A 25,738-nucleotide genomic window follows, 5' to 3' on the forward strand; every position below is an offset into this window, starting at 1 on the left:
GAGAGAGAGCAGAGAGACTAGGTAACGGCTGTAAGGGCGCTACCCACATTATCTGTAATTATACGTACTACCAGCCTACGTGAGTATTTCTTTACCTAATCCACGTGTCGAACTCCCACATGATACTCCCGATCCCTTACCACTGGTTTCAGAAGTGGCTTCACCCTCTGAAATAGGTCTGGCAAGACTTTTCACCTCGAACTAATGAGATGAACCTCGTTTCTTTATCATATGATCTCTTGACCTATGATAGAACAAGGAACACTTCCGGTAGACGCGCCCTTATATTCTAAGCCCGAGTGGATAGGCCGACACGCAACAGATCCCCTGTTGTCCACTTAAAAATGATTTATATTACATACGTCCATAGATGAATGGTTCAGAGAACCGACATGTTGATAAATTAGACACATGTGCAACTCTTGGGCATCTTTATTGAGGAAACGTTTCGCCACACAGTGGCTTCATCAGTCCAAGTTTCTCCTACGTATGGACTGATGAAGCCACTGTGTGGCGAAACGTTTCCTCAATAAAGATACCCAAGAGTTGCACATGTGTCTAATTTATCAACATACGTCCATATGTGTACAGAATTACATCCATGTCTCGTCTTCATGGCTCCTGGGATCATCGCCCCAGTGACCCTCTACAAGGTTTCTGATTTTAGTTGAAAAGGAGCTATTAGAGGACCGAGAATTATTAAGAAGCACACAGGGAAGTACCTAACGAGGAGTGACTAATGAATGTACGTAGAAATTTGAAAGATTTACCTGTCATGCATGTTTATGGGACAGAAAGATTTACCTGTCATCTTACGTGTTCATCAGACAGAGAGATTTACCTGTCACCTTACGTGTTCATCAGACAGAGATTTACCTGTCATCTTACGTGTTCATCAGACAGAAAGATTTACCTGTCACCTTACGTGTTCATCAGACAGAGATTTACCTGTCATCTTACGTGTTCATCAGACAAAGATTTACCTGTCATCTTACGTGTTCATCAGACAGAAAGATTTACCTGTCATCTTACGTGTTCATCAGACAGAGATTTACCTGTCACCTTACGTGTTCATCAGACAGAAAGATTTACCTGTCATCTTACGTGTTCATCAGACAGAAAGATTTACCTGTCATCTTACGTGTTCATCAGACAGAAAGATTTACCTGTCACCTTACGTGTTCATCAGACAGAAAGATTTACCTGTCATCTTACGTGTTCATCGGACAGAAAGATTTACCTGTCACCTTACGTGTTCATCAGACAGAAAGATTTACCTGTCATCTTACGTGTTCATCAGACAGAAAGATTTACCTGTCATCTTACGTGTTCATCAGACAGAAAGATTTACCTGTCATCTTACGTGTTCATCAGACAGAGAGATTTACCTGTCATCTTACGTGTTCATCAGACAGAAAGATTTACCTGTCATCTTACGTGTTCATCAGACAGAAAGATTTACCTGTCATCTTACGTGTTCATCAGACAGAAAGATTTACCTGTCATCTTACGTGTTCATCAGACAGAAAGATTTACCTGTCATCTTACGTGTTCATCAGACAGAGATTTACCTGTCATCTTACGTGTTCATCAGACAGAAAGATTTACCTGTCATCTTACGTGTTCATCAGACAGAAAGATTTACCTGTCATCTTACGTGTTCATCAGACAGAAAGATTTACCTGTCACCTTACGTGTTCATCAGACAGAAAGATTTACCTGTCATCTTACGTGTTCATCGGACAGAAAGATTTACCTGTCATCTTACGTGTTCATCAGACAGAGAGATTTACCTGTCATCTTACGTGTTCATCAGACAGAAAGATTTACCTGTCATCTTACGTGTTCATCAGACAGAAAGATTTACCTGTCATCTTACGTGTTCATCAGACAGAGAGATTTACCTGTCATCTTACGTGTTCATCAGACAGAAAGATTTACCTGTCATCTTACGTGTTCATCAGACAGAAAGATTTACCTGTCATCTTACGTGTTCATCAGACAGAAAGATTTACCTGTCATCTTACGTGTTCATCAGACAGAAAGATTTACCTGTCATCTTACGTGTTCATCAGACAGAAAGATTTACCTGTCATCTTACGTGTTCATCAGACAGAAAGATTTACCTGTCATCTTACGTGTTCATCAGACAGAAAGATTTACCTGTCATCTTACGTGTTCACAAGACAGAATAATAACAAACCATACCACGGGTGGGGTTTGAACCCGCGGTTTGAACCCGCTAATAACATGCCTACATGAACAGTCGTACTTAGACAAACGGGAAGCAACGTACTTAAGTATTGCTGCTGTGAAGATGACAGTTATGAACTCAGACGTGCTTATAAAACTTGTTAAAATACATTGGTTATAAGAAGTTATGGTAATGGTGGCAAGAGAAAGTAACGATAGTTAATGTGATACTATATAAATGTAGTAATTGTAAATATAGAAACTAGAGGACCTAGTGAGAGTGTTATTTCTTAGGACCTCTGCTAGTTAGTTATGTTGGCAGCCAGTGAGTTATGGAGGCATTGTGCCTGAGTTATGGTGAGTGTATGTTAGGTCAGAGTGTCTTGGTGAGTTATTGTTGCAATATCGGGAGACTTGTGGCCTTATTATGTAAACTAGGCACTGGTGCCACTCATTGCCAATTGATGCGTGCTAGAGGTACGTACTTGGGGTGTACCTGGGTGTACGGGTGACTGGTTTCCAGAGTTCTTCCCGCTTTCCCAGCTCATGTTGGTCCAGGTTTGTCTGGGTAAGCGGACTGTTGCTGCCTGTTGGTGGATCCTGCACCTCTCTGTCCCACCTGAAAACATCTAATGTTTATAATCATAACCATATGTTTTTAAAAAGGGTGGAGAGGTAAGCCAGCGGAAGGCCTCGGTCAGATGACCAAAAGCTCTAGCTGCGGGTCATCATATGACAAAAGACCAATGTCCAGATCAACTAGGCTGTAATGGATATGTGGGGCAGCGAGCCTCCAGCAGCAACAGACTGGTTGACCAGGCAAACACCAGATGAGCCTGGCCCATGGCCGGGCTCCAAGAGTAGTAAAACTCTCGCAACTCTTCAAAGGTATATCAAAGGTATATCAGGAAACATCCTATTTCCTGACAAACCATACCTAACCTAACCTGTGCCACCTGTTAGCTGTGAAACGTATCTGATGGTCACTCAACTCTAGCTGAAGCTACCATCCTGCAGGGACCGGCTCAGTCACCCACCACCAGTTACATTCTTGTAGATTTCAATGCTTCCTGGCCACCCTCCTCCACCTCCTTCCCAGACATAATTGTCTCAGTGTGCTAAATTCTCATTAAATGAGCATTTTTCATATATGTATAGCAACATAATCTAGCTTAGTATAAAGAAAATAGTAAGTCTACAGGGTGAGTTAAGAAGCTGAAATGTGAGTGTTTTATACCATTTATCTCCATAACTGGTACGAAAATGATCGGTGTAAGTGATGCATGTGACCTGACCTAACTAGGTTAGGGCATTGGCTTAAGCCGGTAGGAGACTTGGACTTGCCTCACATGGGCCAGTAGGCCTGCTGCAGTGCTCCTTCTTTCTTCTGTTCTTATGTCGTCCAGTGTGGTAAATTAGACACATGTGGAACACTTGGGTATCTTTGAGGAAACGTTTCGCCACACAGTGACTTCATCAGTCCAAATGAGAATGGTGAAGATCAAAGGAATTTGAAGTAATCAGACCGAGGGACTGATTGTCTTGAACTCCTGATGTTCACCGTTCTCTTTGTATTGGACTGATGAAGCCATGGTGTGGTGAAACGTTTCCCCAGTAAAGATACTCAAGTGTTGAACATGGTGTTCAGTTTATCAACTTGTCAGTTGTCTGAACCATATACCTACAGCAACCAGTGTGTATGTAAAGTAAAAGGACACAAGTGCAACTAATGTGACATTTATTGTGGCAACGTTTCGCTCTCCAGGAGCTTTATCAAGCCATTACAAACAATACATGGACACAGAGGGTATATAAAGGCTCAGAGTGAGGTGTAATACTAGTGAGGTACCATTTCGATGTTCACTAGTGGTAGTAGTAGTAGTAGTGGTAGTGACAAAAGTAATGGTACACAGAGTTCAATTAAGTCAACAAAATCTCCGGGGGGTAGAGGAAGATTAAGGTCCTGATTGACTTTACGTCGTAGAACCTCGATGGCTTTTTTGGTAGGTACTTTTGTGAAGAGGGAAGTCACATCCAAACTGCTTAGTTTCTTGTTACGGATGGAGAGGTTACGGATGCGGTTGAGAAGGTCACCTGAGTGTTTAAGATGAGCGGGGCTGATGGTCCCCAGAAGGCAGGAAAGATGTTTGGCAAGAACTCCGGCTAGTTTGTGTGGAGCACTGCCTATTCCTGACGTGATTGGTCTGAGTGGAATATTGTGTTTATGGGTCTTGGGTAAACCATACATGTGTGCTGGTTTAGGGTTGCTTGGTAACAAGTACAGAAGTTTCTTCCCTTCTCTAGTGCGTTTGAGTATTTGTCTGGTTTTGTATAGAAAATCTTTGGTGAGCGTCTCCCACTGTTGAGTGCTGATGGGTTCGTATGTAGACTGATCATTCAAAAGGTCCATCATTTTAGTGTTGTAGTCACTGGTGTTGAGGATGACGACTCCACCTCCTTTGTCGGCGGTGGTGACGATAATGTTGGGGTCGTTGGCGAGGTTCTTAAGGGCAGTGATGTATCGTCTAGGAAGATTAGAAGAAGAAGGTTCACATAAAGCTGCAGTGAGAAGGCCCTGTATATAACCCTTCTGGAAGTTGCTGTCACTGTGTCTATGGTTCTTGGTAACTAGATTGAGTTGATAGTTAGGTTTGCGTATGTTGGTGGTAAATTTGAGTCCCAGACTCAGTGCTTGTTTTTCGTAGTCGGTTAAGGTGCGTGACGATAAGTTGTTTATCAGGGATTCACGTCCCATTTCCTTCCATCGACTGTTAGAGCAGAGGTACTGAAGTTTGCGATTGAGTTTGATCTTCTGTTGGAGGTTAGCTGTGGTGACTGTGCTGAGAATATGCTCAGCAGTGTGTTGGTCAATCCAAGCACCCCTTCTCTCCAGCTACCCAAGCTTACTTAACTGAATGTGCCGAAGAACTTTCTAACATCGCTAAGGAAACCTTTGAAACTGCAAGGAATATGAGGGCCAATCTTCAGATTGACCAACACACTGCTGAGCATATTCTCAGCACAGTCACCACAGCTAACCTCCAACAGAAGATCAAACTCAATCGCAAACTTCAGTACCTCTGCTCTAACAGTCGATGGAAGGAAATGGGACGTGAATCCCTGATAAACAACTTATCGTCACGCACCTTAACCGACTACGAAAAACAAGCACTGAGTCTGGGACTCAAATTTACCACCAACATACGCAAACCTAACTATCAACTCAATCTAGTTACCAAGAACCATAGACACAGTGACAGCAACTTCCAGAAGGGTTATATACAGGGCCTTCTCACTGCAGCTTTATGTGAACCTTCTTCTTCTAATCTTCCTAGACGATACATCACTGCCCTTAAGAACCTCGCCAACGACCCCAACATTATCGTCACCACCGCCGACAAAGGAGGTGGAGTCGTCATCCTCAACACCAGTGACTACAACACTAAAATGATGGACCTTTTGAATGATCAGTCTACATACGAACCCATCAGCACTCAACAGTGGGAGACGCTCACCAAAGATTTTCTATACAAAACCAGACAAATACTCAAACGCACTAGAGAAGGGAAGAAACTTCTGTACTTGTTACCAAGCAACCCTAAACCAGCACACATGTATGGTTTACCCAAGACCCATAAACACAATATTCCACTCAGACCAATCACGTCAGGAATAGGCAGTGCTCCACACAAACTAGCCGGAGTTCTTGCCAAACATCTTTCCTGCCTTCTGGGGACCATCAGCCCCGCTCATCTTAAACACTCAGGTGACCTTCTCAACCGCATCCGTAACCTCTCCATCCGTAACAAGAAACTAAGCAGTTTGGATGTGACTTCCCTCTTCACAAAAGTACCTACCAAAAAAGCCATCGAGGTTCTACGACGTAAAGTCAATCAGGACCTTAATCTTCCTCTACCCCCCGGAGATTTTGTTGACTTAATTGAACTCTGTGTACCATTACTTTTGTCACTACCACTACTACTACTACTACCACTAGTGAACATCGAAATGGTACCTCACTAGTATTACACCTCACTCTGAGCCTTTATATACCCTCTGTGTCCATGTATTGTTTGTAATGGCTTGATAAAGCTCCTGGAGAGCGAAACGTTACCACAATAAATGTCACATTAGTTGCACTTGTGTCCTTTTACTTTACATATTGTCGGTAATTCTACCAACTTTATTACACAAGGGTTAGTAAAGTTGTATCTCACCTGTACACCTTCATAACGTACACAAGATAACACCTTGATAACGTACACATGATAACGTATACACCGTTATTGTTGTACCATGACCCAACACCTGCAGTTCAACACCTGTCGGAGGAATTAGAAGAATGGTTTGATTATCAAAATGCTGTACAATACCGACAGGTTTGTAAGTATGTGTCTTACCAAGACAGATTTGCAAATGTATCCCGGGTAGGCCTTAGGCATATACCAAATCTAGCTTTTGTAAGTTATTCTTCAAGACTAGAATAAATATCTATAGAAGCAAATTTCATAATGACACGTAAAATAGTGCGTCATATTAATTGTGATGCGGACACAAGATAACTACAGAATGAACATTAAAATGGTATAAAATACCGACAGATTGTTAGGCAAGACACATATGCAACAGTTAGGTATCTTTATTTCGAAACGTTTCGCCTACACAGTAGGCTTCTTCAGTCGAGTACAGAAAAGTTGATAGAAGCAGAAGATACTTGAAGACGATGTAATCAGTCCATCACCCTTAAAGTTTTGAGGTGGTCAGTCCCTCAGTCTGGAGAAGAGCATATTGTTTCTTACTATGGAACAATGCTCTTCTCCAGACTGAGGGACTGACCACCTCAAAACTTTAAGGGTGATGGACTGATTACATCGTCTTCAAGTATCTTCTGCTTCTATCAACTTTTCTGTACTCGACTGAAGAAGCCTACTGTGTAGGCGAAACGTTTCGAAATAAAGATACCTAACTGTTGCATATGTGTCTTACCTAACAACAACAGAATGACCTAGACAGGTTGATGTAGTGGTCGGAGAAAGGGTAGATGCAGTTTACTGAAGACAAATTGTAGATGAATGGTTCAGAGAACCGACATGTTGATAAATTAGACACATGTGCAACTCTTGGGTATCTTTATTAAGGAAGCGTTTCGCCACACAGTGGCTTCATCAGTCCATACACAGGAGAAGCTCTCCGCTCATATGCCGTATTCTACTCAAGATTGATGGACTGACCACATCGACTCAAGGTTGAGGGACTGATTACCTCATTCTCCTCCTATTCTTCAAGCTTCTCCTGTGTATGGACTGATGAAGCCACTGTGTGGCGAAACGTTTCCTTAATAAAGATACACAAGAGTTGCACATGTGTCTAATTTATCAAATGTAAACAAAGCTCCTGGAGAGCGAAACGTTGCCACAATAAAATGTCACATTAGTTGCACTTGTGGATATAGGAAAGAACTGGTTTGGTAACAGAGTTGTGGGCCGAGAAAAACTAATTTTGGGTGTGATTTACAGGGCCCTAAATCTTGAAAGGGAGTGCAGTAAACTTCTATGGGACGAAATTCGTAAGGCATCTACATACGAAAATGTTGTGCTAATGGGAGATTTCAACTATAGACAGATTGACTGGAGCAATTTGACAGGAAATTTAGAGTCAGGTGACTTTCTTGATACGATCCAGGATTGTTTTTTAAAACAGTTTGTGACAGAGTCAACTAGAGGAAATAACCTCATTGACTTGGTTCTTGCCAGTAGGGAAACACTAATTAATAATCTTGAGGTTAATGATGAGCTTGGGGAAAGTGATCACAAATCACTCAGTTTTAATATATCATGGAATTCCCCTAATAATGGCAATCAAGTCTCCGTCCCTGACTTTCGCTTGGCTGATTTCATAGGACTGAAAAATTACTTAGGTGGGCTGAACTGGAATGACCTGACTAAGGGTCAGGTAGGTGATGATGGTTGCCGATATGACGCTTTCCAGAGCATAGTTCTAGCTGCTCAGTCAAATTATGTTCCAAATAGGGAAATCAGATCAAACAAAAATGATCCTAAATGGATGAACAATAGATTAAAATATCTAATTGGTCAAAAGAGAGGCATATATAGGCAAATCAAAAGAGGAGAGGGGCAATTAAGAAATCGATATATTCAGTTAAAGAGAGAAATAAAAAAGGGAATTAGAAAAGCAAAAAGAGATTATGAGGTTAAAGTTGCAAGAGAATCGAAGACTAACCCAAAAGGATTCTTTCAGGTGATGCTGTGAACACTAACTCCAAGGCCGAGGGACTGATTACCTCATCTTTTGTATATAGTTCTACTGTCTTCCTATTAATTCCTAGAATCTGTATTGATAAAGCCACTGGATGGCGAAACGTCTACAATAAAGATATCCAGATGTTGCACATGTGTCTTAACTTTCATACAGAAGTAAGATCAGGGACAAGATAGGCCCACTCAAAAGTTCCTCGGGTCAGCTCACTGACAGTGATAGGGAAATGTGTAGAAGTTTTAACACATACTTCCTCTCAGTTTTTACACAGGAGGATACCAGCGATATTCCAGTAATGATAAATTATGTAGAACAGGACGATAATAAACTGTGCACGATTAGGGTCACAAGTGACATGGTTCTTAGGCAAATAGATAAATTAAAACCTAACAAATCCCCAGGCCCTGATGAACTGTATGCAAGGGTTCTAAAGGAATGTAAAGAGGAGCTTAGCACACCTTTGGCTAATCTTTTCAACATATCACTACAAACTGGCATGGTGCCAGATAAGTGGAAAATGGCAAATGTGATACCTATTTTCAAAGCAGGTGACAGGTCCTTAGCTTCGAACTATAGACCAATAAGCCTAACCTCCATAGTGGGAAAATTTATGGAATCAATAATTGCCGAGGCAGTTCGTAGCCACCTTGAAAAGCATAAATTGATCAACGAATCTCAGCATGGTTTTACAAAGGGACGTTCCTGCCTTACGAATTTATTAACTTTTTTCACTAAGGTATTTGAGGAGGTAGATCATGGTAATGAATATGATATTGTGTATATGGACTTCAGTAAGGCTTTTGACAGGGTCCCACATCAGAGACTATTGAGGAAAATTAAGGCACATGGAATAGGAGGAGAAATTTTTTCCTGGATAGAGGCATGGTTGACAAATAGGCAGCAGAGAGTTTGCATAAATGGGGAGAAATCAGAGTGGGGAAGCGTCACGAGCGGTGTTCCTCATGGGTCAGTGTTGGGCCCCCTGCTGTTCACAATCTACATAAACGACATAGATGAGGGCATAAAGAGCGACATCGGCAAGTTTGCAGATGACACCAAAATAGGCCGTCGAATTCATTCTGACGAGGACATTCGAGCACTCCAGGAAGATTTGAATAGACTGATGCAGTGGTCGGAGAAGTGGCAGATGCAGTTTAATATAGACAAATGCAAAGTTCTAAATGTTGGACAGGACAATAACCATGCCACATATAAACTAAATAATGTAGATCTTAATATTGGAAATAAATGGTATAAAATACCGACACAATGGAAATATAAACACAAATGCAGTATAATGTGATCCTTTATTGACAACGTTTCCCCCACACAGTGGACTTTTTCAAGTCACACACGGATCTACCTGGGGTTGGAAGGTACGAGAGTATTTATAGTCATACCTTCCAACCCCAGGTAGATCCGTGTGTGACTTGAAAAAGCCCACTGTGTGGGTGAAACGTTGTCAATAAAGGATCACATTATACTGCATTTGTGTTTATAGATCTTAATATTACGGATTGCGAAAAAGATTTAGGAGTTCTGGTTAGCAGTAATCTGAAACCAAGACAACAGTGCATAAGTGTTCGCAATAAAGCTAATAGAATCCTTGGCTTCATATCAAGAAGCATAAATAATAGGAGTCCTCAGGTTGTTCTTCAACTTTATACATCCTTGGTTAGGCCTCATTTAGATTATGCTGCACAGTTTTGGTCACCGTATTACAGAATGGATATAAATTCTCTGGAAAATGTACAAAGGAGGATGACAAAGTTGATTCCATGTATCAGAAACCTTCCCTATGAGGATAGACTAAGGGCCCTGAATCTGCACTCTCTAGAAAGACGTAGAATTAGGGGGGATATGATTGAGGTGTATGGATGGAAGACAGGAATAAATAAAGGGGATGTAAATAGTGTGCTGAAAATATCTAGCCTAGACGGAAATATAAACACATATGCAGTATTGTAGATGAATGGTTCAGAGAACCGACATGTTGATAAATTAGACACATGTGCAACTCTTGGGTATCTTTATTGAGGAAACGTTTCGCCACACAGTGGCTTCATCAGTCCATACAAAAAAGAATCTTGAAGAACAGGAGGAGAATGAGGTAATCAGTCCCTCAACCTTGAGTCGATGTGGTCAGTCCATCAATCTTGAATAGATGGACTGACCATATCGACTCAAGGTCGAGGGACTGATTACCTCATTCTCCTCCTCTCCTTACGCCTTCCTCTTTGTATTGGACTGATGAAGCCACTGTGTGGCGAAACGTTTCCTGAATAAAGATTCCCATATGCTGCATAAGTGTCTCAATCTTCAACTTGTCGGTTTTTCAAACCATTCATCACAACTGTCAGACACTGCAGCATCATGGGATCTTGTTACAAAGAATTCTTCAACACTTGTTCAACCTTTGGACGAAGACCTACTTCGACTAGTGGATGGTACCACTATGACCCCGCCTCCGCCTGCTTCACCTCTCCTCACTACAGTATATAAGCCACGTCTACGGCCCTATACTGTACATTCTACAAGATTGATGGACTGAACACATCGACTCCAGGTTGAGGGACTGATTACCTCATTCTCCTCCTCTCCTTACGCCTTCCTCTTTGTATTGGACTGATGAAGCCACTGTGTGGCGAAACGTTTCCTGAATAAAGATTCCCATATGCTGCATAAGTGTCTCAATCTTCAACAAATGCAGTATAATGTGATCCTTTATTGACAACGTTTCACCCACACAGTGGGCTTTTTCAAGTCACACACGGATCTACCTGGGGTTGGAAGGTACGAGAGTATTTATAGTCATGTTCAGAATGTTGAGGTCAGGTGGAGAATGCTGCATCTGATGATCTACCGGGTGGGGTTATAGAGTCATGGGTAGCTTGGCAGGGGTATTGGACAAGTTGTGAGTAGACCTTCTGCAGTGTTCTATGTTCTTATGTGGGATAGCGATGAAGAAGTTTCTTGGCGAGTGGTTCAGCTATGTTATAGAAGCCATTGTTCTGGTTGAAATTGTTGGTTATAGAGATAAGCGATGATTCCAGGATTCTTCTGTATTGAGTGTTGTCTTCGTTGGCTATAAGTCTTGAGTTTCTGTAGTTAATTAAATGGTTGTGTGAATTGCGATGTTGTACACAGGCATTCCTTGTATCGTCAGTCCTGCTTGCATATTGGTGTTCTGAAATGCGTGTTTGGAGGTCTCTTGATGTTTCGCCCACATATAATTTGTTGCAGTCATTACAAGGGATTATGTATACCCCTGCAGAGGATGGAGGCTTGTCCTGTCTACTACTGGTGATGTCCTTGATGGTCGTGGTTGTGGAGGTAGATACTTGGAATGATGTTTTGGCAAAGATGTTGGAAACATGTTTGGCAATGGAGTTGTTGGGAAGGACTATGTATCTCTTCTCGGCAGTGTCTTCTCTGGGTGTGTTGAAGATGTTTAATGCCCGCCGTCTGCAGTCTCTGATGAAGTGACGAGGATAGTGGAGTTTAGAAAATACTTGTTCAATTATAGTGCATTCTTCCTCAAGGAACTCATTGCTGCAGATTCTGAGTGCACGTAGGAAGAAGCCTATAATCACACCACGTTTGGTTTTGGTGTCGTGGTGAGAGTAGAAGTGGAGAAGATCGTTTTGGTTGGTGGGTTTTCGATAGACTTTAAAACAAATTCGTAAGGCAGGAACGCCCCTTTGTAAAACCATGCTGAGATTCGTTGTTTAATTTATGCTTTTCAAGGTGGCTACGAACTTCCTCGGCAATTGATTCCATAAATTTTCCCACTATGGAGGTTAGGCTTATTGGTCTATAGTTCGAAGCTAAGGACCTGTCACCTGCTTTGAAAATAGGTATCACATTTGCCATTTTCCACTTATCTGGCACCATGCCAGTTTGTAGTGATATGTTGAAAAGATTAGCCAAAGGTGTGCTAAGCTCCTCTTTACATTCCTTTAGAACCCTTGCATACAGTTCATCAGGGCCTGGGGATTTGTTAGGTTTTAATTTATCTGAACATTAAAATGATATAAAATACCGACAGGTTGTTAGGTAAGACACATATGTGTCTTACCTAACAACCTGTCGGTATTTTATACCATTTTAATGTTCATTCTGTCAGACACTGCAACACAAGGGTATCTTGGTACAGACCTGCAATCAACTTCGACAACCTCCACTAGTGAGAACGGCTGGATTTGAGAGGGACCTGACCTCACAACATCTGAGTTCTTACCTCTTCTAGTGACCTACGTCTCACCTCTTGGCGCTATATAAGGCTCCAATTTGTCACTTCATCTCCATATTGTTTCCTACTATGGAACAATGCTCTTCTCCAGACTGAGGGACTGACCACCTCAAAACTTTAAGGGTGATGGACTGATTACATCGTCTTCAAGTATCTTCTGCTTCTATCAACTTTTCTGTACTCGACTGAAGAAGCCTACTGTGTAGGCGAAACGTTTCGAAATAAAGATACCTAACTGTTGCATATGTGTCTTACCTTTAATTTATCTATTTGCCTAAGGACCATGTCACTTGTGACCCTAATCGTGCACAGTTTATTATCGTCCTGTTCCACATAATTTATCATTTCTGGAATATCGCTGGTATCCTCCTGTGTAAAAACTGAGAGGAAGTATGTGTTAAAAATTCTACACATTTCCTTATCACTGTCAGTGAGCTGACCCGAGGAACTTTTGAGTGGGCCTATTTTGTCCCTGATCTTACTTCTGTATACCCGAAAGAATCCTTTTGGGTTAGTCTTCGAATCTCTTGCAACTTTAACCTCATAATCTCTTTTTGCTTTTCTAATCCCTTTTTTTATTTCCCTCTTTAACTGAATATATCGATTTCTTAATTGCCCCTCTCCTCTTTTGATTTGCCTATATATGCCTCTCTTTTGACCAATTAGATATTTTAATCTATTGTTCATCCATTTAGGATCATTTTTGTTTGATCTGATTTCCCTATTTGGAACATAATTTGACTGAGCAGCTAGAACTATGCCCTGGAAAGCGTCATATCGGCATCCATCACCACCTACCTGACCCTTAGTCAGGTCATTCCAGTTCAGCCCACCTAAGTAAATTTTCAGTCCTATGAAATCAGCCAAGCGAAAGTCAGGGACGGAAACTCGATTGCCATTATTAGGGGAATTCCATGATATATTAAAACTGAGTGATTTGTGATCACTTTCCCAAAGCTCATCATTAACCTCAAGATTATTAATCAGTGTTTCCCTACTGGCAAGAACCAAGTCAAGGAGGTTATTTCCCCAAGTCTAGGTTAACGATAATCTAAAACACAGTGCCTAAGTGTTAGCAATAATGCTAATAGAATTCTTCCCTTTATATAGTAAGGCGTCTTTGAGATTCTGCTTCTCAGTTCTGGTCTCCATATAAATGCGATGGAAAGCCTGTAGAAAATAATGACGAAACTGATCCCATGTATCAGAAATCTTTTCTACGAGAATAGACTGAGGCCCCTGAATCTGCACTCGCTGGAAAGTAGTAGAATTAGGGAGGATATGATTGGAGTGTATAAATGGAAGGCAGGAATAAGTAAAGGGATATGAATAACGCGCTGAAAACATCTAACCAAAACAGGACTCGGAGGAATGGGTTGGATAAATTCAGATTCAGGATGGATATAGGAAAACACTCTTTTGGTAGGAGTTGTGGATGAGTGGAACAAACTTCCGGGTGGCGTCATTGAAGCAAGAACTTCGGGAAACTCCAAAAATACATTAGACAAGTACACGAGTGGGTGCGACTTAGACCTGCCTGGTATGAGCCAGTAGGCTTGCTGCAGTGTTCCTCCTTTTTTTTATGTTCTTATCTATTATCTTCCTCTTATTCCGTGCTGTGGTTATAACTCTTGTTATCCTCCTCAGTAAACACCGGCTGTTCCTGTTTCAAAATATTTCTACGTTTCCCATATAAGTCTAGTTTTGTCAACACCTACTTACAAAGGAACATACACTGAGAAATGTGTATCTCTTAGTGTATACACACACACAGTTGTGTGTATATCAGTGTATATACACGAGACGTGTGTATCTCAGGGTATATAAACAGCTGTGTATATCTCGGTCTCCATTCCGCGAGGTGTGTATCTCAATATATATACAACAAGTCTTGACACAACCGAGAGATGTGTATCTGTATATACACCATGAGGTGTATATCTCTCAGTATATATATGCTACAAGTTTACTTTAATCCCAGATTTTACAGTAGGCATTAAAATATTCTTGATTAGTGGTGAATAGGTGACCCACGTGTAGTAGATGGGATTTAAACCCCATCAATGACCTACTTCCACGTATGGATTTGTTCAATATGATATCGGTTACGACTGCTTCACCTCACCTGTCTACAGTATATAAGCCACCTCACGAATATACTGTATTCTTTTCAAGATCGACTCCAGGTTGAGGGACTAATTACCTCAAACTCCTTCTAATCTTCACCATTCTTCTTTGTATTAGACTAATGAAGCCACTGTGTGGTGAAATGTTTCCGCAAGTGTTGAACATGTCTAATTTAACAACTTGTCTGTTCTCCGAACTATTTATCAACAAACCCCATCAATCAACAAAGTCGTGGAACTAAGTTTCGGAACTACTGAATTGACTCCCATTATTTATGAATGGCACATCTACTGAAGGTTGTACTGGAATTGATGTTCACGTCTTTTGTAAACATTCAGAAAATCCAGATTAGACTTGTCGTTCTTGAGCAAGAATACGGATTAGAAGCATTCTTGTGCAAAATACGCATTAAACGTGTCGTTCTTGAGCAAGAATACGGATTAGAAGCATTCTTGTGCAAAATACGCATTAAACGTGTCGTTCTTGAGCAAGAATACGGATTAGAAGTGTCGTTCGCGAAGAGGAATGTGGATTAGAGGTGTTGATTGTCAGCAGCATTGTGATACTACTGCCCTGACGTCATAAGTGCAAAAAACAAATGTATTCTCGTGGCTTGGCTTGTGTAAGCCGAGTGAAGGTGGCTTTTTTGGTGAGCCATGGACAGTAACATTTTTCAAGCCAAGTAGATAGTACTCACCTTGCTGCCGTTGGAAGGGTCGAGTCACAGCTCCTGGCTCCGCCTCTTCACACCAACCTTTTCTTGTGTTTTGCTCGCTAAGAAATTTCGTTACGTGAAATTTGCTTTTGAGCCTGGCCCATGGTCGGGCTCCGAGAGTAGTAAGTAAGACTATGCCCATTAAAGATATATCAAAGAGGTCAGCGCCCCCTGCGGCCCGGTCCTAAACCAGGTCTCCCGGTGGAACGAGGTCTGATTAACCAGGCTGTTACTGCTAACAGCTATTGTACGAATTAACAGTTAGTATACAAACTAACATATATCTTACAAGATAACACATGTTTTACAAGATAGCAGATATTGTGCAAGATAACTATTATACAAACTGCTACATATATTTTCCGGTTTCAGCTTATTTCTACGCTTGGACGCTAACTAAGCTTTCATCACGCAGTAAATGTTACAAGTTGAGCAGTGTTTAACGGCAAGACTGACCGAATGAGACAGGTAACATGTATATCAGTCTCTCATCTGTTTTTGATATCGTCAGTATGTTCACTGTGATCTTCACTATTATAATCATAATTTTTAGAGGGGTGGAGTGGTAAGCCAGCTGAAGGCTTCGGTCGGATGACCAACAGCTCCAGTTGTGGGTCATCATATGACTAAAATGACACAGCTTTGCAATGACAAGGTTAAGGTTCGTCAGGAAACAGGACAAGTGTTTCCTGACGCGGGTCTTAGTCATATGATGGCCCACAGCTGGAGTTTTTGGTCATCTGACCGAGGCCTTCCACTGGCTTATCACTCCACCCCTTTCAAAACTATGGTTATTATAACTATCTCTCTGTTTTCAGTGACCAGACGACAGCATCAGTGCACCGGGGAAGACGCAAGGTAGTGTAGAAAGATTTAAAACTAAATTGATAGGTTATCTGGCCTTGCTGTTTCACTTCGTCTCAGGGATAGTTATGTAACCTTTGTCTGTACTCCTGTTGCAGCCATACTTACAAGCTGCTGTAAGAAAGAGCTTTCAGAAGCTGCTGTAAGAAAGAGCTTTCAGAAGCTGCTGTAAGAAAGAGCTTTCAGAAGCTGCTGTAAGAAAGAGCTTTCAGAAGCAGCTGTAAGAAAGAGCTTTCAGAAGCAGCTGTAAGAAAGAGCTTTCAGAAGCAGCTGTAAGAAAGAGCTTTCAGAAGCAGCTGTAAGAAAGAGCTTTCAGAAGCAGCTGTAAGAAAGAGCTTTCAGAAGCAGCTGTAAGAAAGAGCTTTCAGAAGCAGCTGTAAGAAAGAGCTTTGAGAAGCAGCTGTAAGAAAGAGCTTTGAGAAGCAGCTGTAAGAAAGAGCTTTGAGAAGCAGCTGTAAGAAAGAGCTTTGAGAAGCAGCTGTAAGAAAGAGCTTTGAGAAGCAGCTGCAAGAAAGAGCTTTGAGAAGCAGCTGTAAGAAAGAGCTTTGAGAAGCAGCTGTAAGAAAGAGCTTTGAGAAGCAGCTGTAAGAAAGAGCTTTGAGAAGCAGCTGTAAGAAAGAGCTTTCAGAAGCTGCTGTAAGAAAGAGCTTTGAGAAGCAGCTGTAAGAAAGAGCTTTGAGAAGCAGCTGTAAGAAAGAGCTTTGAGAAGCAGCTGTAAGAAAGAGCTTTGAGAAGCAGCTGTAAGAAAGAGCTTTCAGAAGCTGCTGTAAGAAAGAGCTTTGAGAAGCAGCTGTAAGAAAGAGCTTTGAGAAGCAGCTGTAAGAAAGAGCTTTGAGAAGCAGCTGTAAGAAAGAGCTTTGAGAAGCAGCTGTAAGAAAGAGCTTTGAGAAGCAGCTGTAAGAAAGAGCTTTGAGAAGCAGCTGTAAGAAAGAGCTTTGAGAAGCAGCTGTAAGAAAGAGCTTTGAGAAGCAGCTGTAAGAAAGAGCTTTGAGAAGCAGCTGTAAGAAAGAGCTTTGAGAAGCAGCTGTAAGAAAGAGCTTTGAGAAGCAGCTGTAAGAAAGAGCTTTGAGAAGCAGCTGTAAGAAAGAGCTTTGAGAAGCAGCTGTAAGAAAGAGCTTTGAGAAGCAGCTGTAAGAAAGAGCTTTGAGAAGCAGCTGTAAGAAAGAGCTTTGAGAAGCAGCTGTAAGAAAGAGCTTTGAGAAGCAGCTGTAAGAAAGAGCTTTCAGAAGCAGCTGTAAGAAAGAGCTTTGAGAAGCAGCTGTAAGAAAGAGCTTGCTTCTTGCCTATACTCTCACTAGCTCATCTTTCTTCCAGCAGTTGTTTATATTTTACCACAACTGTCTCCTCCTTTACTTCATAAACCTTCACTTTTCTCTTACTTGCTGACGCCATTCTCTTTGCTTCCCATCTACCTTTTACTCTTACTGTGTGTGTGTGTGCGTGGCCTTACTATAAACATGTACATCCTGAAGTCTACCCATCAGAGTTTTATCTACCAATACATAGTCTAACAAACTACTGTTATTAGATCCTATATCATATCTTGCATACTTAGTTATCCTTTTTTTCTTAAGATATGTATTACCTATTACCAGACCATCTTTCTATATAAAGTTCAAAGGCCCCTCCCCCCCATTATCATTTACACCTGGCGCCCCAAACTTACCTACCACGCCCTCTGTACCATTACACCCACTTTAGCATTCATGTCCCCTAACACAACTACTCTCTCAGTTCAAAACTTCCCAAACACTCGCTTAACATCTCCCAGAATCTCTCTCCTCTACACCCTGTTTCTTCTCCAGGTGCACGAACACTTATTATAACCCACTTTTTGCATCCGACTCTTATTTTAATCCACATATTCCTTGAATTTATTCATTTATATTCCCTTTTCTCCTTCCATAACTGATCCTTCACCATTATTGCTACACCTTCCTTAGCTCTAACTCTCTCAGTTACTCCTGACTTAATCCCATCTATATCTCTCTACTGAAATCCCCTTACCCCCCTTCCCCTTCAGCTTTGTTTCGTTTAGAGCAAGGACATCCGATTACATTTATATATATATATATATATATATATATATATATATATATATATATATATATATATATATATATATATATATATATATATATATATATATATACACACACACACACACACACACTTGTACATTCACACACATACATACATACATACATACATACACAGACACATACACACACTCTTACACACATACATAGGCATTAAATATTAAAGAGATTCCACATTTACATTTTTTTTTTCAAATCAGTTCCCTTTAATAGTTCCCGTTTTCTGTTGAACTATTGTCTGTTGTCACTTAACAAACTTGTCGTCAGTTAATTTTTTATTAATACACACCTGAAGGGTAAATAGGGTGAGGGTAGGGTAAATAGGGTGTTAGGATAAGTAGGGTGGTGGTAGGGTAAATAAGGTGATGGTAGCATAAATAGGGTAGGATAAACAGAGTGATAGTAGGGTGAATATTGTGCCTAATTGGGTAAATAAGGTCCCACCTGGGTAAACAAGAGCTAGTTACAGGAGAGTACATCGCGAGTGACTGAAGGTGGTAGAGTATATGGGAGAGTACATCTGGAGGTTGGAGAGTGCCTGTGAGAGTACACTTGGAGGTGGGAGAGTACACCTGGAGGTGGGAGAGTACACCTGGAGGTGGGATAGTACACCTGGAGGTGGGAGAGTACATTTGGAGGTGGGAGAGTACACCTGGAGGTGGGAGAGTACACCTGGAGGTGGGAGAGTACACCTGGAGGTGGGAGAGTACACCTGGAGGTGGAAGTGTACTGTCAGCATAGTTGCTGATCCCTTGTATATGTATATGTTATCTGAGTATCATAGTACCATCCATATGTTTTACATAGTTGACCCCTTGCTAGGCTCAGTGACTAGCATGTGTGACGTCACATGATGCCGCATGAGAGCGCTGCGCTCCCGGCCTCGTCCTCTCTCCGCGCTTAGGTCTACGACAGGCAACACAGGCAGTCTGGGCTCCCCTCTCACACTCTGCTAATATATGTGTTACCATCCAACGACTGTTTATCTCCAACCGTCACATCTCCACGAACCCTCTCGACAGTACACCTTAAGGTGGGAGAGTACACCTGGCGGTGGGAGAGTACACCTGGTGGTGGGAGAGTACACCTGGTGGTGGGAGAGTACACCTGGTGGTGGGAGAGTACACCTGGAGGTGGGAGAGTACACCTGGAGGTGGGAGAGTACACCTGGAGGTGGAAGAGTACACCTGGAGGTGGGAGAGTACACCTGGAGGTGGGAGAGTACACCTGGTGGTGGGAGAGTACACCTGGAGGTGGAAGAGTACACCTGGAGGTGGAAGAGTACACCTGGTGGTGGGAGAGTACACCTGGTGGTGGGAGAGTGCACCTGAAGGTGGGAGAGTACACCTGGAGGTGAGAGAGTACACTTGGAGGTGGGAGAGTACACTTGGAGGTGGGAGAGTACACCTGGAGGCGGGAGAGTACACCTGGAGGTGGAAGAGTACACCTGGTGGTGGGAGAGTACACCTGGAGGTGAGAGAGTACACCTGGAGGTGGGAGAGTACACCTGGAGGTGGAAGAGTACACCTGGTGGTGGGAGAGTACACCTGGAGGTGAGAGAGTACACCTGGAGGTGGAAGAGTACACCTGGTGGTGGGAGAGTACACCTGGAGGTGAGAGAGTACACCTGGAGGTGAGAGAGTACACCTGGAGGTGGGAGAGTACACCTGGAGGTGGGAGAGTACGCCTGGAGGTGGGAGAGTACACCTGGAGGTGGGAGAGTACACCTGGAGGTGGGAGAGTACACCTGGAGGTGGGAGAGTACACCTGGAGGTGGAAGAGTACACCTGGAGGTGGAAGAGTACACCTGGTGGTGAGAGAGTACACCTGGATGTGGGAGAGTACACCTGGAGGTGGGAGAGTACACCTGGAGGTGGAAGAGTACACCTGGAGGTGGAAGAGTACACCTGGAGGTGGGAGAGTACACCTGGAGGTGGGAGAGTACACCTGGTGGTGGGAGAGTACACCTGGAGGTGGAAGAGTACACCTGGAGGTGGAAGAGTACACCTGGTGGTGGGAGAGTGCACCTGAAGGTGGGAGAGTACACCTGGAGGTGAGAGAGTACACTTGGAGGTGGGAGAGTACACTTGGAGGTGGGAGAGTACACCTGGAGGCGGGAGAGTACACCTGGAGGTGGAAGAGTACACCTGGTGGTGGGAGAGTACACCTGGAGGTGAGAGAGTACACCTGGAGGTGGGAGAGTACACCTGGAGGTGGAAGAGTACACCTGGTGGTGGGAGAGTACACCTGGAGGTGAGAGAGTACACCTAGAGGTGGAAGAGTACACCTGGTGGTGGGAGAGTACACCTGGAGGTGAGAGAGTACACCTGGAGGTGAGAGAGTACACCTGGAGGTGGGAGAGTACACCTGGAGGTGGGAGAGTACGCCTGGAGGTGGGAGAGTACACCTGGAGGTGGGAGAGTACACCTGGAGGTGGGAGAGTACACCTGGAGGTGGGAGAGTACACCTGGAGGTGGAAGAGTACACCTGGAGGTGGAAGAGTACACCTGGTGGTGGGAGAGTACACCTGGATGTGGGAGAGTACACCTGGAGGTGGGAGAGTACACCTGGAGGTGGAAGAGTACACCTGGAGGTGGAAGAGTACACCTGGTGGTGGGAGAGTACACCTGGATGTGGGAGAGTACACCTGGAGGTGGGAGAGTACACCTGGAGGTGGGAGAGTACACCTGGAGGTGGAAGAGTACACCTGGTGGTGGGAGAGTGCACCTGAAGGTGGGAGAGTACACCTTAAGGTGAGAGAGTACACCTGGAGGTGGGAGAGTATACCTGGAGGTGGGAGAGTGCATCTGGAGGTGGAAGAGCATACCTGGTGGCGGGAGAGTGCACCTGAAGGTGGGAGAGTACACCTGGAGGTGGGAGAGTACACCTGGAGGTGGGAGAGTACACCTGGAGGTGGAAGAGTACACCTGGTGGTGGGAGAGTACACCTGAAGGTGGGAGAGTACACCTGGAGATGGGAGAGTACACCTGGAGGTGGGAGAGTACATTTGGCGGTGCCAGAGTGCGTTAAAGATCAAAGTAATAGGGTGTGTGTGTGTGTGTGTGTGTGTGTGTGTGTGTGTGTGTGTGTGTGTGTGTGTGTGTGTGTTGTAGATTTGCCCATGACCGGTTTTGCAAGACAAACACTGCGAGAAAGATACTGTACACAGCGTGCATTTGAAACGTGTCCCCTCCCCCTCCCCGTTAATAATAATAATATCTCTATTACTACAAGTACAAGGTATACAGACCATAGCTGACATCAATGACCTACTACTATATAGAAAGCCGCTTGTTATGCTGAGCATTTCGGGCAAATTAGGTCAGTGTCCCAGGATGCGACCCACACCAGTCCACTAACACCCAGGTACCTATTTTACTGATGGGTGAACATGGACAGCAGGTGTAAGGAAACACGTCCAATGTTACAACCACCCACAGGATGGGTGTGGGGGGTGGCAACCACCCACAGGATGGGTGTGGGGGGTGGCAACCACCCACAGGATGGGTGTGGGGGGTGGCAACCACCCACAGGATGGGTGTGGGGGTGGCAACCACCCACAGGATGGGTGTGGGGGTGGCAACCACCCACAGGATGGGTGTGGGGGTGGCAACCACCCACAGGATGGGTGTGGGGGTGGCAACCACCCACAGGATGGGTGTGGGGGTGGCAACCACCCACAGGATGGTTCCGCAACGTGTATTCAACAGCACCTTTATACTTCTGCAATATATATGTAGGTAGGTAGGTAGGTAGGTATCAGGTTTGTCAGGAAACAGGACAAGTGTTTCCTCCAGGTAAACACGGGTCTTAAGTCATATGATGACCCACAGCTGGAGCTTTTGGTCATCTGACTGTGGCTTTCCACTGGCTTACCCATGGTTACCTGGAGGTTATTCCGGGGATCAACGCCCCCGCGGCCCGGTCCATGACCAGGCCTCCCGATGGATCAGGGCCTGATCAACTAGGCTGTTACTGCTGGCCGCACGCAGTTCAACGTACGAGCCACAGCCCGGCTGATCCGGCACTGACTTTAGGTATCTGTCCAGCTCTCTCTTGAAGGCAGCCAGGGGTTTATTGGTAATTCCCCTAATGCTTGATGGGAGGCTGTTGAACAGTCTTGGGCCCCGGACACTTATGGTGTTTTCCCTTAGTGTACCAATGGCGCCCCTACTTTTTATTGGCGGCATTTTGCATCGCCTGCCTAGTCTTTTACTTTCGTAGGGAGTGATTTCTGTGTGCAGATTTGGGACCATTCCTTCCAAGATTTTCCAAGTGTAGATTATGATATATCTCTCCCTCCTGCGTTCCAACGAGTACAAGTCAAGTACTTCCAAGCGTTCCCAGTAGTTAAGGTGCTTGACAGAACTTATACGTGCAGTAAAGGATCTCTGTACACTCTCTAGATCTGCGATTTCACCTGCTTTGAATGGAGATGTTAATGTACAGCAGTATTCCAGCCTAGAGAGAACAAGTGATTTGAAAAGGATCATCATTGGCTTGGCAACTCTCGTTTTGAACGTTCTCATTATCCATCCTATCATTTTCTTTGCACGTACGATCGTGGCACTGTTGTGATCCTTGAAAGTGAGATCCTCAGACATTACTACTCCCAGGTCCCTTACATTATTTTTCCGCTCTATTGTATGGCCAGAGTCTGTAGTATACTCTGTTCTAGTTATTATCTCCTCCAGTTTTCCATAACGGAGTAGTTGGAATTTGTCCTCATTGAACATCATATTGTTTACCGTTGCCCACTGGAAAACTTTGTTTATATCTTCTTGGAGGTTAACCGCGTCCTCAGCAGATGACAGCCTCATGCAGATCCTAGTATCATCCGCAAAGAATGATACGGTGCTGTGGTGTATATATCTGTCTATGTCTGATATGAGGATAAGGAACAAGATGGGGGCGAGTACTGTGCCTTGTGGAACAGAGCTCTTCACTATGGCAGCCTCCACCCCTTTAAAAATTATTATGATTTTAACCATTTTGACAATGTGTCCTTTAGTACGACCTTTATAGTTCTTACTCTCAGGGTCTGTACAGGATCTGTACAGGATTTGTACAGGATCTTAGATGAACAGCATGTACGTAATTAAATAGCCATAGGCTTTCCTCGTGTGTTTTCTTTCTCCTATAAAGACCACAAAAGTCAAAATACCGTGACTGGAACAATACACAAATAACCCTCACATAGGAGAGAGGAACTGACCACGACATTTCGGTACGACTTAGACCATTTACAAAGTCATGTATAATAATCCGATGATAGAATTCTTTGCTCCCGTGTTCCATTATACAGTCGTTCTGTGGAACAACGTTCCAAGTCTTCCTTGAAGCTTCTGTTTTTCAGATCTGTGAGAGGCTTCTCTCTCATTATTGTATTGACAATGTATCTTTTTTTTTCTTGTTTTGTTTTGCTTGCTTCAACACTTGTTGGTTGTGCGTGAGTTACTTGGACGGTGAGTTTGAGTCACTTGGACGGTGAGTTTGAGTCACTTGGACAGAGGCGAGTCACTCACAATATACACTGAATGCGAAGAAAAGCCAAACACTGTTGTTTTTTAGTCATAAAGACAGTTATCCGTGTGTGTGTCTGTATTCACCTATTTGTGGTTGCAAGGGTCGAGCTCCTAGCCCCGCCTCCATGAGCTTTATCGTATCTTTTCCAAGCTATGTATGGATCTTGCCTCCACTATGTCACTCTCCAGATTGTTCCACTTTGTGACAACTCTATGACTGAAGAAGTACTTCGTAATATCCCTATGACTCCATCTGAGTTTTCAACTTCCAGTTGTGGCCCCTTGTTGCTGTGTCCCATTTCTGAAACATTCTGTTCTTGTCCACCTTGTCAATTCCTCTCAGTAGTTTATATGCTATCATGTCCTCCCTGTCCCTCATATCCTCCACTGTTGTCAGGTTGGGTTCCCTTAACCTCTTCGTAGGACATACCCTTCAGTTCCGGGACTAGTCTTGTTACAAACCTTTACACTTTCTCTTATTTCTTGCCGTGTTTGACTGTTTGACTAGGTATGGGTTCCATACTAGCGCTGCATACTGCAATATGAACCTCATGTACACTGTATACAGAGTCTTGAATGATTCCTTACTCAGGTGTTGAAACGCTATTCTCAGGTTTGCTAGGCGCCTATATACTGCAGCAGTAATTTGGTTAATGTGCGCCTCAGATGTCATCGGTATTATACTCACCCCAAGATCGTTTTCCATGAATGAGGTTGGCAGTCTTTGGCCCCCTAGCCTATACTCTGTACTCAGTTTTCTTTGGCCTTCTCCAGTTTTTACGACTTTGCACTTGGTGAGGTTAAACTCCAGGATCCTGATCCTCAACCACTTAAATTCTCGGCATTAGTTTCACATTGTCTGCAAACTGGGACACCTCTGAATCTATACATTCCGTCGTGTCATTCACATATACCAGAAATAGCTCCGGCCCTAGGACTGACCCCTGTGGAACCCCGCTCATCACAGGCACCCACTTTGACACCTCGTTATGTAACATCACTCGTTTCCTTCCTGTCAGGTATTCTCTGATCCATGACAATGCCTTTTCTGTTATTCCTGCCTGCTCTTCTAGCTTATGCACTAATCTCTTGTGCGGAACTGTGTCGAAAGCCTTCTTACAGTACAAGAAAGTGCAGTCTACCCGCCCCTCTCTCCTACCTTACTTCTGTCACCTAGCAGTAAAACTCCAGTAGATTTATGACACATTATTTTCCCTCCCTTCAACCGTGCTGGTTATTGTGTAATATGCTCATTCCTTTCTTGGTGCTCCGCCATTTTTTTTCCTGATAAGCCTCTCCGTGACTTTGCATAATATACAAGTCAGTGACCTGTCGCGAGACAGGATGTTCATCTCACATCATAAGACAGGATGTTCATCTCACATCGTGAGACAGGATGTTCATATTAGCACTCGCACACCAGCAGAAGAGCCAAGAGCTCTGCTACACACACTAAATCCGTCAATAGCAAATTTATGCTATAAAGACGAAAGAAATCAGAGACGGTAACAAAAGAAGGTGTTGAGTACTCCTGTACATTGAGGCTCATTCTCGAAGCTTTGATCCAAGGAGGACAGCATATGTTGCAAAGAACTGGATGGCTGGTTCATTAATTAAGTTTAAGTCCTATCGACTACACTAGGGTTGAACACATGTACAATATCTGTATATCTTTATTTCTAGACGT

The 25,738-nt window shown here is 43.4% G+C and overlaps 1 protein-coding gene across 4 annotated transcripts in view; it reads left to right on the plus strand.

The window, feature by feature from the left end:
* The window catches only part of LOC128699959 (AF4/FMR2 family member lilli), a 183,237-nt gene that overhangs the window by 18,860 nt on the left and 138,639 nt on the right, over positions 1 to 25,738 (plus strand). Inside the window, exons 2-3 of one of the 4 annotated variants that reach the window (XM_053792802.2) lie at positions 15,936 to 16,031; positions 16,382 to 16,421. The exons of 2 other annotated variants lie outside the window; for them this stretch is intronic. The gene's annotated coding sequence lies outside the window, so the exon portion shown is untranslated. The remainder of the gene's footprint in view (positions 1 to 15,935; positions 16,032 to 16,381; positions 16,422 to 25,738) is intronic. One more of the 4 variants, XM_053792798.2, reaches the window with a different exon arrangement.

The sequence above is a fragment of the Cherax quadricarinatus genome, chromosome 64, assembly GCF_038502225.1.
Source record: "Cherax quadricarinatus isolate ZL_2023a chromosome 64, ASM3850222v1, whole genome shotgun sequence".
Lineage (NCBI taxonomy): Eukaryota > Metazoa > Arthropoda > Malacostraca > Decapoda > Parastacidae > Cherax > Cherax quadricarinatus.